Source organism: Pteropus medius, unplaced genomic scaffold (assembly GCF_902729225.1).
Source record: "Pteropus medius unplaced genomic scaffold, Ma_sr-lr_union100, whole genome shotgun sequence".
In the NCBI taxonomy this organism is placed as follows: domain Eukaryota; kingdom Metazoa; phylum Chordata; class Mammalia; order Chiroptera; family Pteropodidae; genus Pteropus; species Pteropus medius.
Window position 1 is genome coordinate 2,468,264 of NW_024342475.1, and position 17,305 is coordinate 2,485,568.

The following is a 17,305-nucleotide window of genomic DNA, read 5'->3' on the forward strand; positions in this document are numbered from 1 at the left end:
TTCTTTCTTTTTCTGTTTGTCCATTGAACTATTTTCAGATCCGAGAAATTAGAACTTAAAAGACAGCCGAGAAATTAGAACTTAAAAGACAGCCGAAAATGATTCCCAGATGAACAGGTAGAACATTCTATCAGGAACCTCAATGGACGAGTTAACGCTTCATTATTCTTATAGCTCTGTGTTAAATGGTAACAGGAAATGACCTCCACAGAACGTGCCCTTTATCTGACTGGCCCTAGCCCTTAGATCTGGGTCCGGGAACACCGCAGCTATTTTCACAATCCAACATAAAGGTAGGGTTGGCACATAATTTTGCAATCATCAGAACATAACTTTTTACCAACTTGAAAGAGAGAACAAAAGTCGCTGATGCCTAAGTAGCAACAGTCAGTGATGAATCCATAGGTGGCAATTCCAGCCCCACCTAAATCCCAACAGCATGGTTGGGATTCCTGCACAGGGGGTTTCCGAGCTGAGTTCAACAAACACAGATTTCACCAGAAGAAACAGCCATTCTGCCTCCAGGTCACAGAGTTCCCAGCACCCAGGTACTACCAGGTCCTCAAGGACTTTAAGCACAGCCCCAGTGGCCAGCAGACATGCCCCTCAGGCTCCCTCAAAAAGGCCCCACACCATCTCACCCACAGAGCCACCCTGCCTCACCTGTGATCCAGTTGGATGTCACAGCAGTTCAGACAACCAGACACTCTCCCCGTCTGTGAACCCAGTGAAAAGGCTCAGTAAATTGTCCCCCCAACTTCACCCATCTCCCCGTGAAGCCTAAGGATGCCCCGCTCCTCCTGCGGGAGACCCAGCAGCCTACCTCCTGCGCCCTCGTCCGGCTGCCTGTCTGGTCCAAGGCTCTGGGACTTTAGTCCTCGTGGGCGCTGAGAGCCAGCTCCTGCGAATTACGGACGTCCTGTGGCAGCAGGCTTAGTCTCCAGCAGCCGCAGCAGCCGTGGCAGTGATGAGCACAGCTTGAGACCATCCACAATTAACCAAATATTCTATGGCAGCAACAAATCAACAACGAAAACCAGCGCACAAATCAAGCAAAGTGCCATTTCTGAGGGATGCTGAAAGCTGAAGTCACCGAACGCTACATTTCTTCTTCAAGATCATTCCAGCCAGCTCCTTCTGCTATTTTTACTGTACCATAATGCACTAGGTCTGGCTTTTACCCTATTGAAAGAACATGAATATATTATTATCCACACAAAAGAGCAGGTTATTGTTTATGAATTACCAGCCTTCCCAGCAACAAAGGCTATTTTCATAAGAAAACTCAATTTCATTTTAGCTCCAATTTGATTACCAGCTGAAGAAAAGAAGCTCTGCTCCTAACCCTCAAAGGATTTTTATTCATACCATTGAATGGGCTTTATTGCTTCCTTTTCAAAACTGACGTAGAAAGCTTTTAGAGTAAAACATTGACAAAAAATTATTGCGCTGCTATTTTGTGCAATAACAGAGCTGAAGAGGGCAATGATTTCTCAGCCATCCTTCACTGTACTTCAGAATAGCAAAGGCTGGAATTAATGACAGACCAGAGAGAGGAGGCAAGCTCAGGTCTCACAATGCACGTCAAATCTAAATGATCACTATACATTGAAAAGCCCCCAAAAAAGCCCACAGCTGATTGATTCACGGCTTTCACAAGAAAGACAGGCTTGAAGAGTTTATTGCACCACAATTTACTCGGAATTATCATAAAAATAAATGTAGAGGCTGAATGTCACCCTGGCACGCTCCAAAAACACACACCCAGGGACAAAGTTCACGCAGGCATTATCGCCGTGCACAGTCTCGCAGCCAGAGCTGAGGCTGTCAGGGTGTCCATGATCAGGGCTTAACTTGCTGTTGACATGTTGGGCCAGGCTTGACTTGGACTCTGTGGAGGTGAATTCCCACCCCCCAACACACACACATACACTAGAATATTTTTCCATCTTCACAGTTTAAAATAGGAAAAATCTGCAGCTGCAAACAATGACCTGGTATCTCAGAGGCTGGACTTGCTTGCCTCACACCTAGACAGTCCTAGGACTTCCCTGGAGGGTGTCTGTCTGTTGTCTTGTTTGTTTGCATTCCCCAAGGAAATTACAAGTTTGCAAGGACTCAATTGCCCAAAAGAACAGTTTGGGGATAAATGTTTAAATGATACAGGTAGTTGTCGCTAAAATGGCTTTCTCCACATGTACAGCACTTCTCTTTTCATTAAAATTTGAGCAATAATGGCTAAGCTAGCAGGGTTGCCAAAGAAACCTGCACTTGATATTATGCAAATAGAGTCTACTGTGTAATAACTTGGTGTTCCAGGTGCCCCAGCCAATGGCCTGATCACATAGACACCTCAGGCAAGATCGAACCAACCAAAACTGAAAGGATGCTCTTAAAACCTATTTATTAGCCAAGAGGCCAATTCTTCAACTTGTTTTTATATCCGGCACAATTGGGATTTATAAGTGAAGAATGTGCGATCTTCTAGGTCATACTGGCAAAGCAACAGTTATATTTAAAAACAAATAAAAAAAAAAAAACAAAACCATCCCAGTTGGCCATTACATTTTTTAAATGGTATTGAATTCAAAAGTCAAATGCTGGTGTTTTTGCACTTCTGCCAGTCAGACGATCTGAGTTTCACTATTTAGTAGGAAACATGAAGATTTCCAGTTGTAATAAATTGTTTGCAATGACGCCCCCCGCCCCCTGATCCCTGTCATTGCTCCAGAATATCCACTATGTTGTAACCACTAACACTGTATGTCAGTAATGTCAAAACTGATATTCAAAAAGCCAGACTTCCATCAAGTATTCATATGCTTACAAATATTTAAATGTTCAGCATTGGGTCAACAACAAAAAGCCAAATAACTAATGCATATTTCACTTTTCTTTGGGTTTCTTGACATTCTGTACAAACAGCCTGTTCAATTAATATAGAATTGATTCTACAGTCGAATATCCATGGTAGTTTGTTCTACAAAGTCACAGCTAACATTGAATTAGCAAATACTGACTATGGCCCCTGGGGAAATACAGGGTTAGGTTCTTGCAAGACTCTGGTCACAACATGTTCATCATCCGATCACTTCGTAACCTTGTTTTATATGTTTCTATTTAAAGACACTTTAATATACAGTGTTGATTCATTAACATTGATATCATAGCCAACAGCACTATAAGTCATGCCTGAAGGAAGCTTATCTAACGCACACATGCACACATTTTCTCCGTGAGACACATTACAGCCTTCTTAGGAACACCAGACAACCCTTCAGCACTATGCTTGGGGACCATTTTAAACAGCAATGCCACCACCACCCCCCCCCCCCCCCCCACCCCCACTAAACCAGAAATTTGAAAAATGTAGCACTAAGACTGTTGAAAAGGACACGTGTTTATAGTACTAGAACTGAAACAAGGAGCAGTATTATCTTGTTTCACTTCAGCTGGGAACTTTCAAGATGGTCAACTCAAAATTTTTGCCACACTTCATGTCCATAAGTACCCTTGAAAGCTCTACAAGTATTGATGTAGGGCTGCAAATAAATTTTAGGAAGTAGGCAAATTAGCAGATACAGAATCCATGATTTATAAGGATCAACTTTATTCTTTTTTTACTTAAGGCCATTTGCTATTGTGTCTAGAAAGCTGCTATGGACTGAACTGTGTCCTCCCAAAACGCATGTGAAAGCCCTAAGCCCCAATGTGACTATATTTGGAGACGGGTCTTTTAAGAGGTAACTAAGATGAAATGGGGTCGTAGGGGCAGGGCCCTGATAGGATAGAATTAGTGGTCTCAGAAGAAGAGGAAGAGAGAGCTCTGGTACTCTCCGCAGGCATGCATTGAGAAAAGGCCAAGTGAGAAGACAGGGAGAAGACAGCCACCTACAGGCAAGGAGAGAACCCTCACTGCACACCACTCTGGCCAGCACCTTGATCTTGGATATCCAGCCTTCAGAACTGCGAAAATAAATGTCTATTGTTCAAATTGCCCAATCTAGGGTATTTTGTTACGGACGCCCAAGCTGAGGCAAAAGCAAAAAAATGGAATAGACAAATGGCTAGTAATAACCAATAATCACTAGCTGATCAACTGGCATCCACAATGAGCAGGACAAGAGCTGATTGAAGGGTCATAGAGAGATGTGAACTTCCCTTGGGGAATGCTGAGCCTGTATTTAGAGGAGAGGTGACACTTGAGGCTGGTAAAAAGGAGAGACAGCTCTGAGAAAGGAAAGAGCAGCAGTTTCCCAGGTCAGAGGCGGTGGGGTGGGGGTGGGTAGGTCTGGCTAGAACAGGGAACCAGGAGACAAGTTCGCAGATAAGGAGTCACTGGGAGCCAACCAGTGCGACCTGGGTACCCATTCAACAGACAGGCAACTTTTCAAAATATGGGCCTTGGACCCCTGACATCACAATCATCTGAGAATTTATGAGAAATAGAAGTTTCTGTGTTCCCCTTGTTGTAGGGCTCTGGGAGTCTGTTCATTTAATTCACCACCCTAGGCGACTCCTAATCCTCCTTAACTTAGAAAAAAATGCTCCTACCAGTTGAGCAGATAAGAAGAGTTCACTTACCTAGAGAGGTTGACTGCTCTTGAATGAACCTGCCCAACAGGTAAACTACAAGGTCTTGAAATGAGCCCCCTCTCAGCAGCTGCAGCTCATCTCTCACCTGACCCAGACTCACTGGTGTTTGCAGACTCTCATCTCAGAAACAACCTCATCTCAGAAAACTGCCCTCAGCTGTGCTTCTTGAAGTCCTAATTGATAGTCAAGATGTTCCTAGCCTTTCACAAGTGTTAACTTCAAGGGGCAAAGGAATGCACAAAATAGGCAGGCAATACAATCCCTGATCAATGACTTTATGCTCAAAATAAATACAAAAGAAACAATGAGAATGGAAGGAAACTTTCTTTCCAAGTTGTTGTGGTATCTAGAGAGCCATAAAAGATCACATTTCATCATCAGACAGCCCTCCAATTTGCTCCTGGGGCAATTTGCTCAGCCTCTTTGTTAAACTATGAACTCCTCAAGCACCAGGAGCCCCTCTCATTTGTCTTTGATTTACAGAACCTAACACACAATAGGTGCTCAGTAAAAATATTAAACTGAAATACCTTTAGGCATTAGAGACCTAATAAAGATAAAACCCAGAGTATTGCATCATATGTAGACTACAATCAAATGCTAAAAATTAATATAATAAGACAAGATGACCACGAGTTCAAATATTATGAATTTCTTTACCTAAAAAAAAAAAAAGACAGCGATTTAAAATTATGAGGTCCCACTTAATTTTCAAACAATTTAGAACTCTTTCAATCACACTGGCTTGTTTTTTTCCCTCCCTCCTCATCATCCATACATGTTTAGACTCCCATTCAACTGAAAACCTTCATCTGACTTCTAGAATTTGGAAGCAAAGACACAGAAGCCCTGATCAACAAGAAAATGCCTTTTCCTGTTAGTAGTTCTTCAACTATTTGAAATCAATAATTTGGATTTCAGAAAGTCAAATTGGATCTTTGAGAGGTTCAGAATGTCCTGCTACTTTCTATCCTCATGTTTCATTTCTTTAAGCAAAGCCGGCACCCCTAAACACCCAACTTCTGCAACAGATTATAAGTAAGGAGTCTAAGGATAATGGGAAGACATTTTCTATAAGTCTGATGGTGTCGTAGGAGACATTCAATAGTCACTAGACCCTTAAGAAGCAGGCAAAACTGTTGTAAAACTCGTTACTCATCCACTGCTCAAGAAAAATTTCTAAAATTACACCAAGATAAAATTACTTTCAATTTTTTATTGATTGTCTAGCTTTTATCTTATTCCACTTTATGTTTCAAAATTATGATCGAGGCACTTTAAGTCTGTGATTTGATCGCATACTTACCCCTCTCTATTCTCGTCTTTTTCTCTCTCCTCCAATTATCAAAAGATAGCAAATCTGGCCTCATGTAGTTGGCTCACAGCTCTTACAATAAATACACATCCAAAAATTAGAATCCAGATGGGTACGATCCACTTTAGCCTCTATTTCCATATACAAAACAGTAAGAAAATGAGGCCGACTCAACCCAGAGTATAAATTTAGGAAATTTCAACTTAAAATCCTTCTGGATTTCGACAAAAATCTTCAGAACTTGGTCCAGTGATGTTTCTCCAATGGTCTCAGAATGGAGTGGAGCTGTGCGGACATTACAGGAGAGCTGGAGTTAGGACCAAGTACTCACAGAATAGTAATCCTCACCAATAATATAGGGTGAGTCCTGTAGTGTATTAGTCAAGGTTCTTCAGAACCAATAAGATATAGGTATACAGAGATTTATTATAAAGTATTAATTCACATAGTTATGGAGGCTAAGAAGTCCCACCACCTGCCACCTGCAGGCTGGAGACCCAGGAAGGCCGGTGGTGTAGGTCAACGGCCTGAGAGCCAGAGGACCAATGGTGTAGATTCTAGTCCGGGTCTGAAGGCCTGAGGACCAGGAATGCTGAGGGCAAGAGAGGACAGTGTCCTAGCTCCACAATCAGGCAGAGAGAGAATTCAACCTTCCTCCTCCTGTTCTCTTCAGGCCCTCTACAGACTGGAGGAGGCCTGCCCTCACTGGGAAGGGCCAATTGCTTCAGATTGTCTAACAAGTCAAACGCTAGTCTCATCCAGAAACACCCTCATCAACGCGCCCAGAATTTGTCTAACTAGATATCTAGTTACCCTGTGGCCCAGTCAGGTTGATAGTAAAATTAACCTCGACCCATGTGCTATGCTGTGCTATAAATGCTTTGCGTGCCTGAACTCATCGTTCCTCACTGTCCAACAGGGACTGCTACCCTCCTGTTTTACAGATAAAAGTCTGGGCACAGGGGGTTTGTCGTGTAGCCGAGAAGTAGCCACTGTGAGATTCCCAAAAGAGCTCCACTACAAACTGCTCTGGTTCAGGCTCTGGCTTGGAAATTCCACGCAGGCATTGATGCCCAGGCCCCACCACGCCCCGGTGCTCCCGACTCTCACAGCCATTTTCAAGTATTACTTCACTCCTCTCTTCTCCTCAGTGCCTTCCATTGCCTTTCGTGATTGCTGGGAACTACCTGAACAAAGGAGGCTCTTCTCTCTACTGGGGTTTCTTGCAGCCGTGCTCAGCAACCTCCAGAGACAAGAGGGAGGCACCTGCTCCAGGAAGCCCATTGCATATCCATGTGTTAGGGAGCAGCCTGCACAGCAGCCAACTGCCGGGGCCTGGCCTGGGGCCCAGTGAAAGCCCAGCTCCTCATCACTCAGAGTCTCCAGGTACTTTGCATGGCACTCTCACGGCAAGCAAACAGGACAACAGTCAAGTTCAATCTCATCAAGGCCTCTGTCTGGTAAATGTGAGAACCTAAAGCCACTGAGTCACACACTAGAACCTGCACTCCCTCCAGACCTGGCACTACCTAACTTGCCTTCATAAGTTTACACCTATTTAAACTTTGCAAAGTAAGTGATACTCCATATTATCACAAGCTAAAGGGCACTGGGAGATGAGGTCCTGTGACCTGAAACATTTTCTCCAGCATCCTTTCAGAGGGGTGCCCCTTAAAGTCTCACCGGAGTTACGGCCCTGCATAGTCTATGCCCGTGCCCCTCTCTGCACCTGGTGAGGGCCAAGTCAGGATGGGAGAGGGCTGCACAAGATGCTCCTTGGGCCCTGCTGATGTGGACAGCTAGGTCAGAGGAAGAGCCAGTCTAACCAGGACTAAAAGGGCATTTGATGGAAAAGGAGAATAGGAGGCTGTGATGGCTGAGAGGCGAGGAAGCAATCTTGGGCAACCCAAGGTCAGGTCAAGCATCCAAAGATGCCCTCAGGCTTCAGGGGGATGAGACACAGGCCTGTGACTTTGACAAGTCTAATTTGTGCTTCAAACCAGGGGCATCTGCTTCACCTGTGTAAACAGGCCCTGGGCTGGCCAGTCAGGTGCACCCTTTTCCAGAGCATGGTGAATGGGGGCAGAGGTGTTGGGCATAGATGAATTGGGCCTGAATTTGGCTCCATGGCCATTGCATATCCACAAGCCAGGCGTCCTCAACAGTGAAATGATCTGCTGTGTTTCCCTTACAGCTCAATGCATTTCCCTGTCTCAGGGATGGAGCCCTGGGAATGTTACTCAGCACGTTATCTGTTTTTCTCACTTACTTCAACCAGAGCAATTTGAGTGCAGAATGTACTCACCCTCTAGCCTTCCATGTGGAAGAAGCTGTGCGTGGTTCATGCGATCAGTGGAACTTCACCATCCTCCAGAAACGTGGAACATGATAGGCTTGCTACTGTGACCTCATCTTGGATACACCTGGCCTTGCGGGTCACGTCTGAGTTCAGAATCACCTTATATCTGAATACGAATTCAATCTGAAAATAATCAGCTAGTACAGCAAGAATAGCTACAGGCATTTCCTTTTTATAAGAAAAAAAAAATAAAGATTAAAAAAAGTCTAGAGCAGGTATAAAAACCAGGGAAACAAACAAACACACTAGGAAAACAGAAGTAAGGATTTGGAAAGAAGAGGCAAAGGGAAATTAATGTCAGATATAAAACATCGGTGTGGGATGGGAAGACAAGGGAGATATGTGAGAGGTGAAGGACCAGAGAAAGATTAGGAAGCTCATGGAGACCGAGGGCCAAGGAGAGGGATCAGAGGGACGAGGAGGAGAATGCAGTGTGACGATCCCTTAATGGAGGGAGCGTATACATATCCCATCAAGCATAGGAGGCAGCACTCCAATATAAAAACATCTTTTCTCTTAAGAAATCAAAATATTACCACGAAAATCAAAATCACCCTTGTAACCCAAGACTACAAAAACAAAAAATCATGAGTTAGTGGTTAGCTAGTGTAGAAGTAGCTAAAATAATATGTAGATGCCAAGTTCATTTTCATGAACACACACACACACACACACACGAGGGTTAGGAAGAAAGTACTGGAATTTCTCCTGTATATCTAAATCAAAGAAAGGAAATAAATATTGCTGAAGGTTTTTAAATGGGGAGGCAAAGCTGTTAGTGAGAGTTAAATGGCAGAAGCACAAAGCCTCTTCACAATGTAGAAAAAGAGTAGCTGTCAGTGGGAGGATTATTCTAAAAAAAAAAAAAACGGGGGGGAAGAAAAAGGCAAAGGGAAGGTTAGTTCAAAAGAGGGCTATGGTAAGTGATGGCCTGAAACAGATGCGTATTGTAGAAAGTGTCTTCGAGAATAACAGAAGATCTATCTGGCTTTCACAAAGGCCTCAAAGCAGAGTTAGAGAGAAGCGCATAGCTGAGCCCCACCTGCAGAGCGGTTCCAAGATAATTTGGGCAAAACTGGTGTCATAGCGCAGGGAATCCAGTGAAAGCTGAATGAAGGGCAATCAAGTAACTGAAACAAATTTCACCTACTAATTCATCATCAAATGAGTCAGCCGCCTTGCCTCTCATTGTCTATGCCTCAACCGAGATATTAAAACCTGACCTCAGGTTTAATGTCAGATGCTCCTCTGTACCATTTGTTTGGTTGGCAGCAATCGAGCAGCTACTAAATGAGACCAGCACCTGATCTGCGTGGCACTGAAGCGTTGTCCCCATTTTACAGGTGAGGAACCTCAGGGATCCTACCACAATCCAACAACATGAGTACAACTCAGATCTCTAAACTCTAGACCCAACAAAAGAGGCCTCCCAAAGGAGTCCTGCCTGCCACTCTCCTCCGGCCCCACTCAATTTGAGGAGCTTTCTTTAGAACTATAGTGACTGTGTTCTAAGTGGGACACTTTAGAGAACATAGTGAACATAGAAGGCTAATGATCACACCAGGTGACAGGCATGAGCCAGAACCGGCCTGGGTGACAGGTGGTGTGGTGACCCCACCCACAGCCAAGCTGCCTCAGCCCAAAAGAAAATGGGAATTTGGACGAGTTGGAAATGCACTTCCAGGTGTGAGGGCAAGCAGAGGGTCCCGGCTCTAACCCCAGCTGGGGTTCTGGGTGCTGTGGCTGATCTGAGATTGGGGTGACTTAGGGAAACCGGGCCCTGCGAAGTGCTCAATACATGTTCCATTTCAATTGTGGGTGAGAGTATCTTGAGAAAAGGAAGAGTTGGAGACTTGAGAGAAAGCCAGGCTGAGGGCCAGCGCAAGCATGGACACCGCCAGCCACATGCAGACGCCATCCCAGCCCCACAGTCACTAATGGCAGGAATGACAATCGAAGCACATAACAACCACTGGCATGGGCACTGACCAATCAAATAAAGTAGACATCGAGCAAAGACAGGGGCCTGAGAGCCCTAATCCACTGGTCATTACTCATCTAGCTGCCTCTGGTCCCAGGTGGTATGGTGGCAGCGGACTGGGGACTCAGGAGGCCTGAGGGAGTATCTGTTACCAACCATTGCAGGAGCATTTCAATCATTTCAATATTTAGTAACAACTGTCACTAAACTGGGATAAACCTGGAAAACAGAGGACAATCTATAATGATCAGTTTTTGCTGCATAAAAAAAAACACCCTAAACTTAGTGGCTTATACAACAGCTATTGCTTTAGATTATGGTTCAGGGGGAGTCAGTAATCTGGGCAAGCTCAGCTGGGTGGTACATCTTGTCCAACTGGACTCCATCACATATCTGTGGTCAGCCAGCATCAGCTAGTGCTTCTTCTGCAGACTGGCCACCTCATGGCTGGATAGGAGGTGGCTGGGCCCCACATCTTCAGCCTCCAGCAGGCAAGCCTGGGTGTGTTCACAGGGTGGCAGTTGCCTTCCAGGAGGAGGAAGAAGACTTCTCAAGGACTGGACTCAGGACTTTGGGGATGAGGACAATCCTACCATATTGTTAGCCACAGCAAACCACAGGTTCCGCCCATATTCACAGGATGGGGAAACAGACAGAGATTTTGTGGGAGGAGCATTGCAGAGGGAGGAGAAGAGCCATTTTAGCAATCCACTACAAAGTGCTAGAAACAAATGATGCCCGCAGCCTCTACACTTAGTGGGGCCAGAGAGGGGGTGGGGGACAAGGTCTGATCTGGAGAGCTATGCAATTTTCAATTTAAAACATTAAAAGGAGTTGGGAAGAGGTGGTTCTTCTGGATATTTTTGCCTGGAGACCAAGAATAAAAGCTTAGGCCAGTGGAGTCGATTTTTGTTTAATGTATTTAAGTTGTTTTTTCTTTTACTTATTTATGAAATCAACTGAGTCCGGGGGTAATTTTCCTCTGTGTTTTCAAATAAGGCTTTAAAGGGTTGTGCCCTGGGCTTTGCATTTTCTTGGCAGAGCTGCTGCACACAGCTTTGTAGACAATTGAGGGAGGATGTATTTATATTTAATGCAGTCACATTTGATGGGTATTTGGGTGAGGGTTTTTTAAATAGTAAAAAAGGACTGGGCGTACAAAAGATCGAAAAGAATACACGTAGGAAAGGCTGAGAGAGGCACAAAAGAGGTCTGGGATTCTGTTTGTTCTTCAAATGCATTAAGCCCATTACAGCAAAAGGAAGGGGTTTATTGCTCTCTGTCTAACCTAATGAAACCAGAAATTCTCGACAGTGGACAAAGCTATTTTTTTCTTAGATAAAGCAAAATTCTATTGATTTGTTTTGCATTTAATCTGAATAAATCAAATTTTTAAAAATGCATTTAGTATGACGAAAGAGTCACCATTTCATGTTGAAAAAAGTTGCAGGCAGCTGGGATCCTGTTGGCATTGCCAGGGAAACAGGTTTCTATTAGTGTATTGATTACCTCCAATTAAAGACCCCCAGATTGCAGAGCAAAATACCAAAAACCAGAGGAATCTCAAAGTCTCAGAGAATGTACCTGCTGTGTTGTGTGCAAGCTTGACCTGTGCATCTTTTCCTTCTCGTCACTGCTCTGCCTGCTTCCCTAGGACGACCTCAGACTTAGATTCCATGACCAGCACGAAGCACACCGTCAGAGTTCACTTCAGCAAAAAGTCCCTAAGCAACGTTTGTTTTTTCTTTCAGTTTGGTTCCAAGAGGTGACTATCAAAATTCTGTCTGGGCTGGCTGTGTCAACGGATAGTGTTCTACCAGAAACGGGGGCTCTTAGCCGAGCATGCTCCCAGGGCAGCTATTACTGAGCCGTACTCCAGGAAGAGACCCTGCCCCCGACCAGCTCCCAGCAGATCTGAGTAACCGCGTTCTCTAGCTTCGCCAATGACGAGCTGCCGATTTAGTTTATAAGTCATTTTCTGTCTCTGGGCCCACATTCTTGATAAGATGAGGTAAAGGCAAAGAACTTCTTCTCAATCCCATTGCTCTAGGAATTTTCTCCCAGGGATGTTGATGCCCATTCTGACCATTGTCTTGTTAAATCATTAGATAGGGAGGGGACGGGGAGGGGGAGGAAAAGAGGAGGGAGAGGAAGAGAGAGAGCATCTCCTGAAGACTGGAAGAGGGAATGGAACGAGTGCCCCAGGGTACTACACAACTCCACCAGTCCCTTTGTCCAGGACCACCCGCACCCAGAAAAGACCCCAGGGCATGCCTCTCCCCACTCGGACAAACAGCCCTGACCTTCCACCTCAGCCTTGGTACCTTAAGGCTTAACCAATATTCTCCTGAACCCACAGCATGGCCCGGAAGGGTGCCTGATCCCAGGGTTTTAGAAGACTCCCAGGCTAGCCCCAGCACTCTCTCTCAGCTGACAGGCTGCCCAGGACCCAGCCCTCCCTGACCAGCCTCTCTGGGTAGGGCTCTACTCAGACCCTCTTCTGAGTTTCTCAAGCATGCCTTTCCCACTGGACACCAAGCCCAATTTCCCTCAGCCATCCCAGTCTCGGCTCAGCCACAGCACCCAGAACCCCAGCTGGGCTTAGAGCCTGGACCCTCTACTTACCCTCACACCTGCAGGTGCATTTCCAACTAGTCCATTTCATCAGTTGAATGGCAAAGGGGTGTAGAGTGTGGATCTTGTAGACAGCCAAGATTCGGATCTTGAGCCGTGGGGCAGTTCCGTAGTGTCCGTTCCTTAATGCTCCTACTGGGAAGAGGGTGATTGCTGTACCTTATCTCATCAACTTGTAGTGAGGATTAAATGAAATAACAAAAAGGGAATGCTTAGGATGGGGTCTGGTGTTGAGGAACACCCTAAATGTTCTGGTGGTGGATACACTTGTCAAGAAGAATATTGCCAACCATTGTACTTCCCATCACGACTACTTACTTATGAGGAAATAGCTTTCAAGATCACATAGCGCTAATGCTGTATCAGCTCTTTGTCTTCTGTCTCACCTTCCCTTTATTTTCTCCATGATCTCATCCTTGCATTTTTAGGATCATCCTGCCTTATTCAGTTTTTGCTGCACCCAAGGGACTGTCATTGGCAGATTCAGTCCACCCAGATTCTGGACACCCTGTTTCTAACTTCGATTCTGCCATTGAGATGAGCGAAATTCATCCTCACTTCTTTATGTCCCAAATTTTCCATCTGTGAAAGAAACATCATTCCTGCCAAATACCTGTCCTCTCAGAGATGGGGCCAGAATGAAACATGTCTGATCAATAGCTTGACATTTGGGAACGAAAGGAGCCACAGAAGCAGAAAGTATTGTTTGTATGTGAGAGATGAGTTTGGGCTTTTTGTTTTTAACAGCATGGATGTAACCTGCAGAGACCCTGAGAATGGCAGTCTTTTTATTACCATCTCATCCCCATGGGAGAACCTGGGCCAAGTTCTAGTCTCTCTCTTCATGAACTCTCCATCCATGGAAGCTGGGGTGTGCCTTCTGTCCCACAGACTAGACACTGGCGCCAGACTCCGGTCAGCTACTCTCATAAACCTTGGCCATGAGATGACATCGATGATATTGAGAATGTGGTTGAAAATGCCTGCCCTACTCTCAGCAACCCTTCATGTCACCTTCACACGTACTCAGACAGTATGGTGACATTTCAAGACCTTACATCATGACATTTCACACAACGTAGGCTCCTCCTGCACATTCTGTAAGCGTATTGCTTATTTCTATTCCAAGAGGTAGAAAAATTCAGGGTGAGTAACCTTCATTCTCTAGCAATGGAAAGGTATGTGGGCCAGATCCCACGAGTTCTCTACAGTTTAAAATCTACTTGCCAATCTGTCATCTGATTATCCTAAGGTCAATGAAGAATCATGAAAAAACTACCTGTTTTTTGAAAGATTGGCCAAGTAGACTAACTGTTGCCCTAACCTCTCCCCCTGAAGCTCTCTCCCATAGCTCCCCTGCTCGTTATCTTGCACTGTGAATCTAATCAGAAAGTAACAGAGCCCCGAAGTCTCTATTTTTCATGGACACATATTTGCCACTTGGAGGAGCAGATTCAGTGAATGTGAACGGCACCGACATCGGCCGAGGGGAGCGTCACTCGTTGTGTTTGGTGGGATGCACTATGGTGCCACTGAGTAAACGATGGTTGCCATCCCAGGAGTTACTCTAACACACAGTCAGAAGCAGAGGCTGCCACCTTCACTCAGCGGGTGTCTGGGCCACATGCGCTTTCGTTTCTGAAAGGCAAGTCTCTCCTGACTTCAGGAGGAGGAGTGAGAGGGGGCTTTGTGGTTGGCGATTTATTCCAGGAATCACTTTCAAAGAAGATAAAGGAGCACTTATGGAAAGAGCATAAGGGTTTGCTCAAGCCACACCATTCATGGCTCAGGATTTGAGCCGGCACCTTTGAGGCACAATCTCCAGTGTGTCTCCGGAATTTACAAAACCTGAGCTGGTTTCACTGAATGAGCGCCCACTGATAACCAGACAGCTGGACTGAATCTTTGAGCGAAATTCAATAAATGAAATGATGAACAAAAGGGGGAATAGGAAAGGAGAAATCAAGTGGACGAAGAGGAGGAAATGAGAAGGAATAAGGAGCGTATATTCCTTTTGTTATAGCCAATAAATTCATTCCTTATAAGAACTTAGATCGGGGGCCTACGTGGAGATTTGAAAAGGGCCTCCCGGCACTGCTATAAGCAGCAGACGTAGCAGCTCCCCTGGGAGCACCTCTCCTGGGAGCACCTCAGGTCCCTCACCTGCAGATCTTCATGCTTACCTTTCTAGGTTCCCGTCACCCCTTATTACTTATACCTCTTAGTCAAAAAAGCACACTATTTGGTAGTGGTGGGAAATAAAACTATTAATTGAGAGCATATTTTGTTCTAACCCTCTGAAAATTAATACATTCATTAATGTAATTCATGGTGTATTAAGAGTAGCCTGTTTTGTTTTGTTTTGTTTTGTTTTGTTTTGTATTGTTTTGTTTTGTTTTGTTTTGTTTTTGTCAGAAGCCCTGAGTTTTACAGGACTTCTGGCTAAGGTTCCCTTACCGGCACATTAGAGATTTATTTACTTATTTTTCACTTAACACATCATTCTACACCTCGGTAGGGATGGAGGATAAAAAGGAGAACAAACCGCAGTTCCTGATCCCAACCAGCTTGGGAAGCAGACTTTTGAAAGCTTGCGTCCAGGGCACTATTTTTCACACAGATATTGCCCTGAAATGTAAATAAACAGGAAACTACATGACAGCTGAGCTGCTCTGAAGGAGGGGGCACCCAGACCTCCAACTTAGGCTGTGGGTTTCCTCTCACCTCCCATCTCCTTTAGGGTTTCCTAGCAGCACAGTTTGCAAACCACCAGTCTATTCACAGTGGTGCTTTGGAACAGCGGTTATTTCTCATCTTCATTAGGAATCTCAGCCCTGCCCTCACCAAGTATGTGCCTTGGGGACACAGAAACAGGGAGGCTGGGGCTGAGTGGCAACCCCGCCCTTCCTGCCCTGTTCTGTGCTCTAGGAGTTCAATTCTTTGTAAATGTGTCATGAACTCTTCCCTAAATGATTGTTCTGAGGATGAGAAAGAGTGAGTGTAGTATATTTGGCACAGACCACACTCAGTAATTGGCGATACATAGAATGATGGAGCCCTTTCCTCCTACTTCCAGGAAAATATCTGCTATCTCAAAACCTTCTCCTAAAATGGACCTCAGCTCAGCCCGAAATATTTCCCTAATGCAGTAGGTGCCTGGACCAGCAGCATCTGGACCATGAGGGATCCTGTTAGAAATGCAAGTTCCAGGGGCCACCCCAGACCTGCCGAGCAGTTGGAGCCCGGCCACTGGGTTTTAGTAAGCGCAAGGTGATCTCAAGTTTAAGAGCTCTACCCTAACCCAAGCATCCTCTTATATTTCTTACAGATTTTAGGAGCTGCAGAATGTCTTTCCGGGGACATCTCATCCATTTGTCTATGGACACCTGTCATTTCTTTCTCTGTCTTCCTGCAGAAACCACAGAAGGCAGCCATTGTTACTAGGCCACCATCAGAATGAGCAAGGCTCCAAAAAGTCTTTTCCTCACTTTTCATCAGCATGGACCACCCAAGGCAGGGCCTCGTATCCAAGGAAAGTTTAAACTGTTCATTTGCATTTATAAAGCATTCATCTCCATAGTACCCTGCACTGCAACAGCAATGCAATCATACTTGAACAAAAATCTATTTGTCAATGTTTTAAGCCTCCCTAAGAGTTGGGTCAGGTCAGAATTATTTTATAAATAAAAGATCGAAATGATTTCCAGAATCCCTCCCAAGAATAGTTGCAGAGCTGAAATAAGCATACTTTAGTTTCTGGATCCAAAGGGTCAGGGCCTGCCTGCTGGCGCCCCAGCAGATGGTATGGGACCACAAGCTGGCTGGGAACCTTGTCTTTCCTGGGCAATGTTATCTATCAGCAAGGAGCCAGCCAATTACATTACTATAGGAACATTAAACTGCTTCCCTGGTTTTGCCACACCATTGTCCTAAATATAATATGACAAGGGAGGAAGCAGACAAGAAAACGCTTCTCCCTGTACCTGCAGCCAGAGGCTCTCGAACTGGTGGCTGACATGTTCCCACCTCGCTGCAAAGCAGCTGCCCTGTCCCCATGGAGCTGCCTGGCAGGCACTGTCCCTCAGAGATGGAGGGAGTCTTTACTGGGGCCTGGGCAACCTGTCCCCCATTGTCTTCTTAAGAGCTGAGCTCACTGCCCTCCCTGCCTGTGAGGCCCCGAGGCTGATCTTGTGCTCTGGCCGCCACAGGGAACTCACATCAGGACTGCCACGATAGCTGTTTTAGTAGCTATTTTCTCTGCTCATCTCAGGGGGCTAAAGTGCCACCCCCTTTTCTGTACTAAAATGGGGTCCTTACAAGGTTTCCATGAACTACAGTGGCCCTGGGTCACATTCACTTCCTCACCAGCTCTGAGAAGCTGAGGATCCTGAAGCAGCCCTCCAGAATTCCCAAGTGGCTA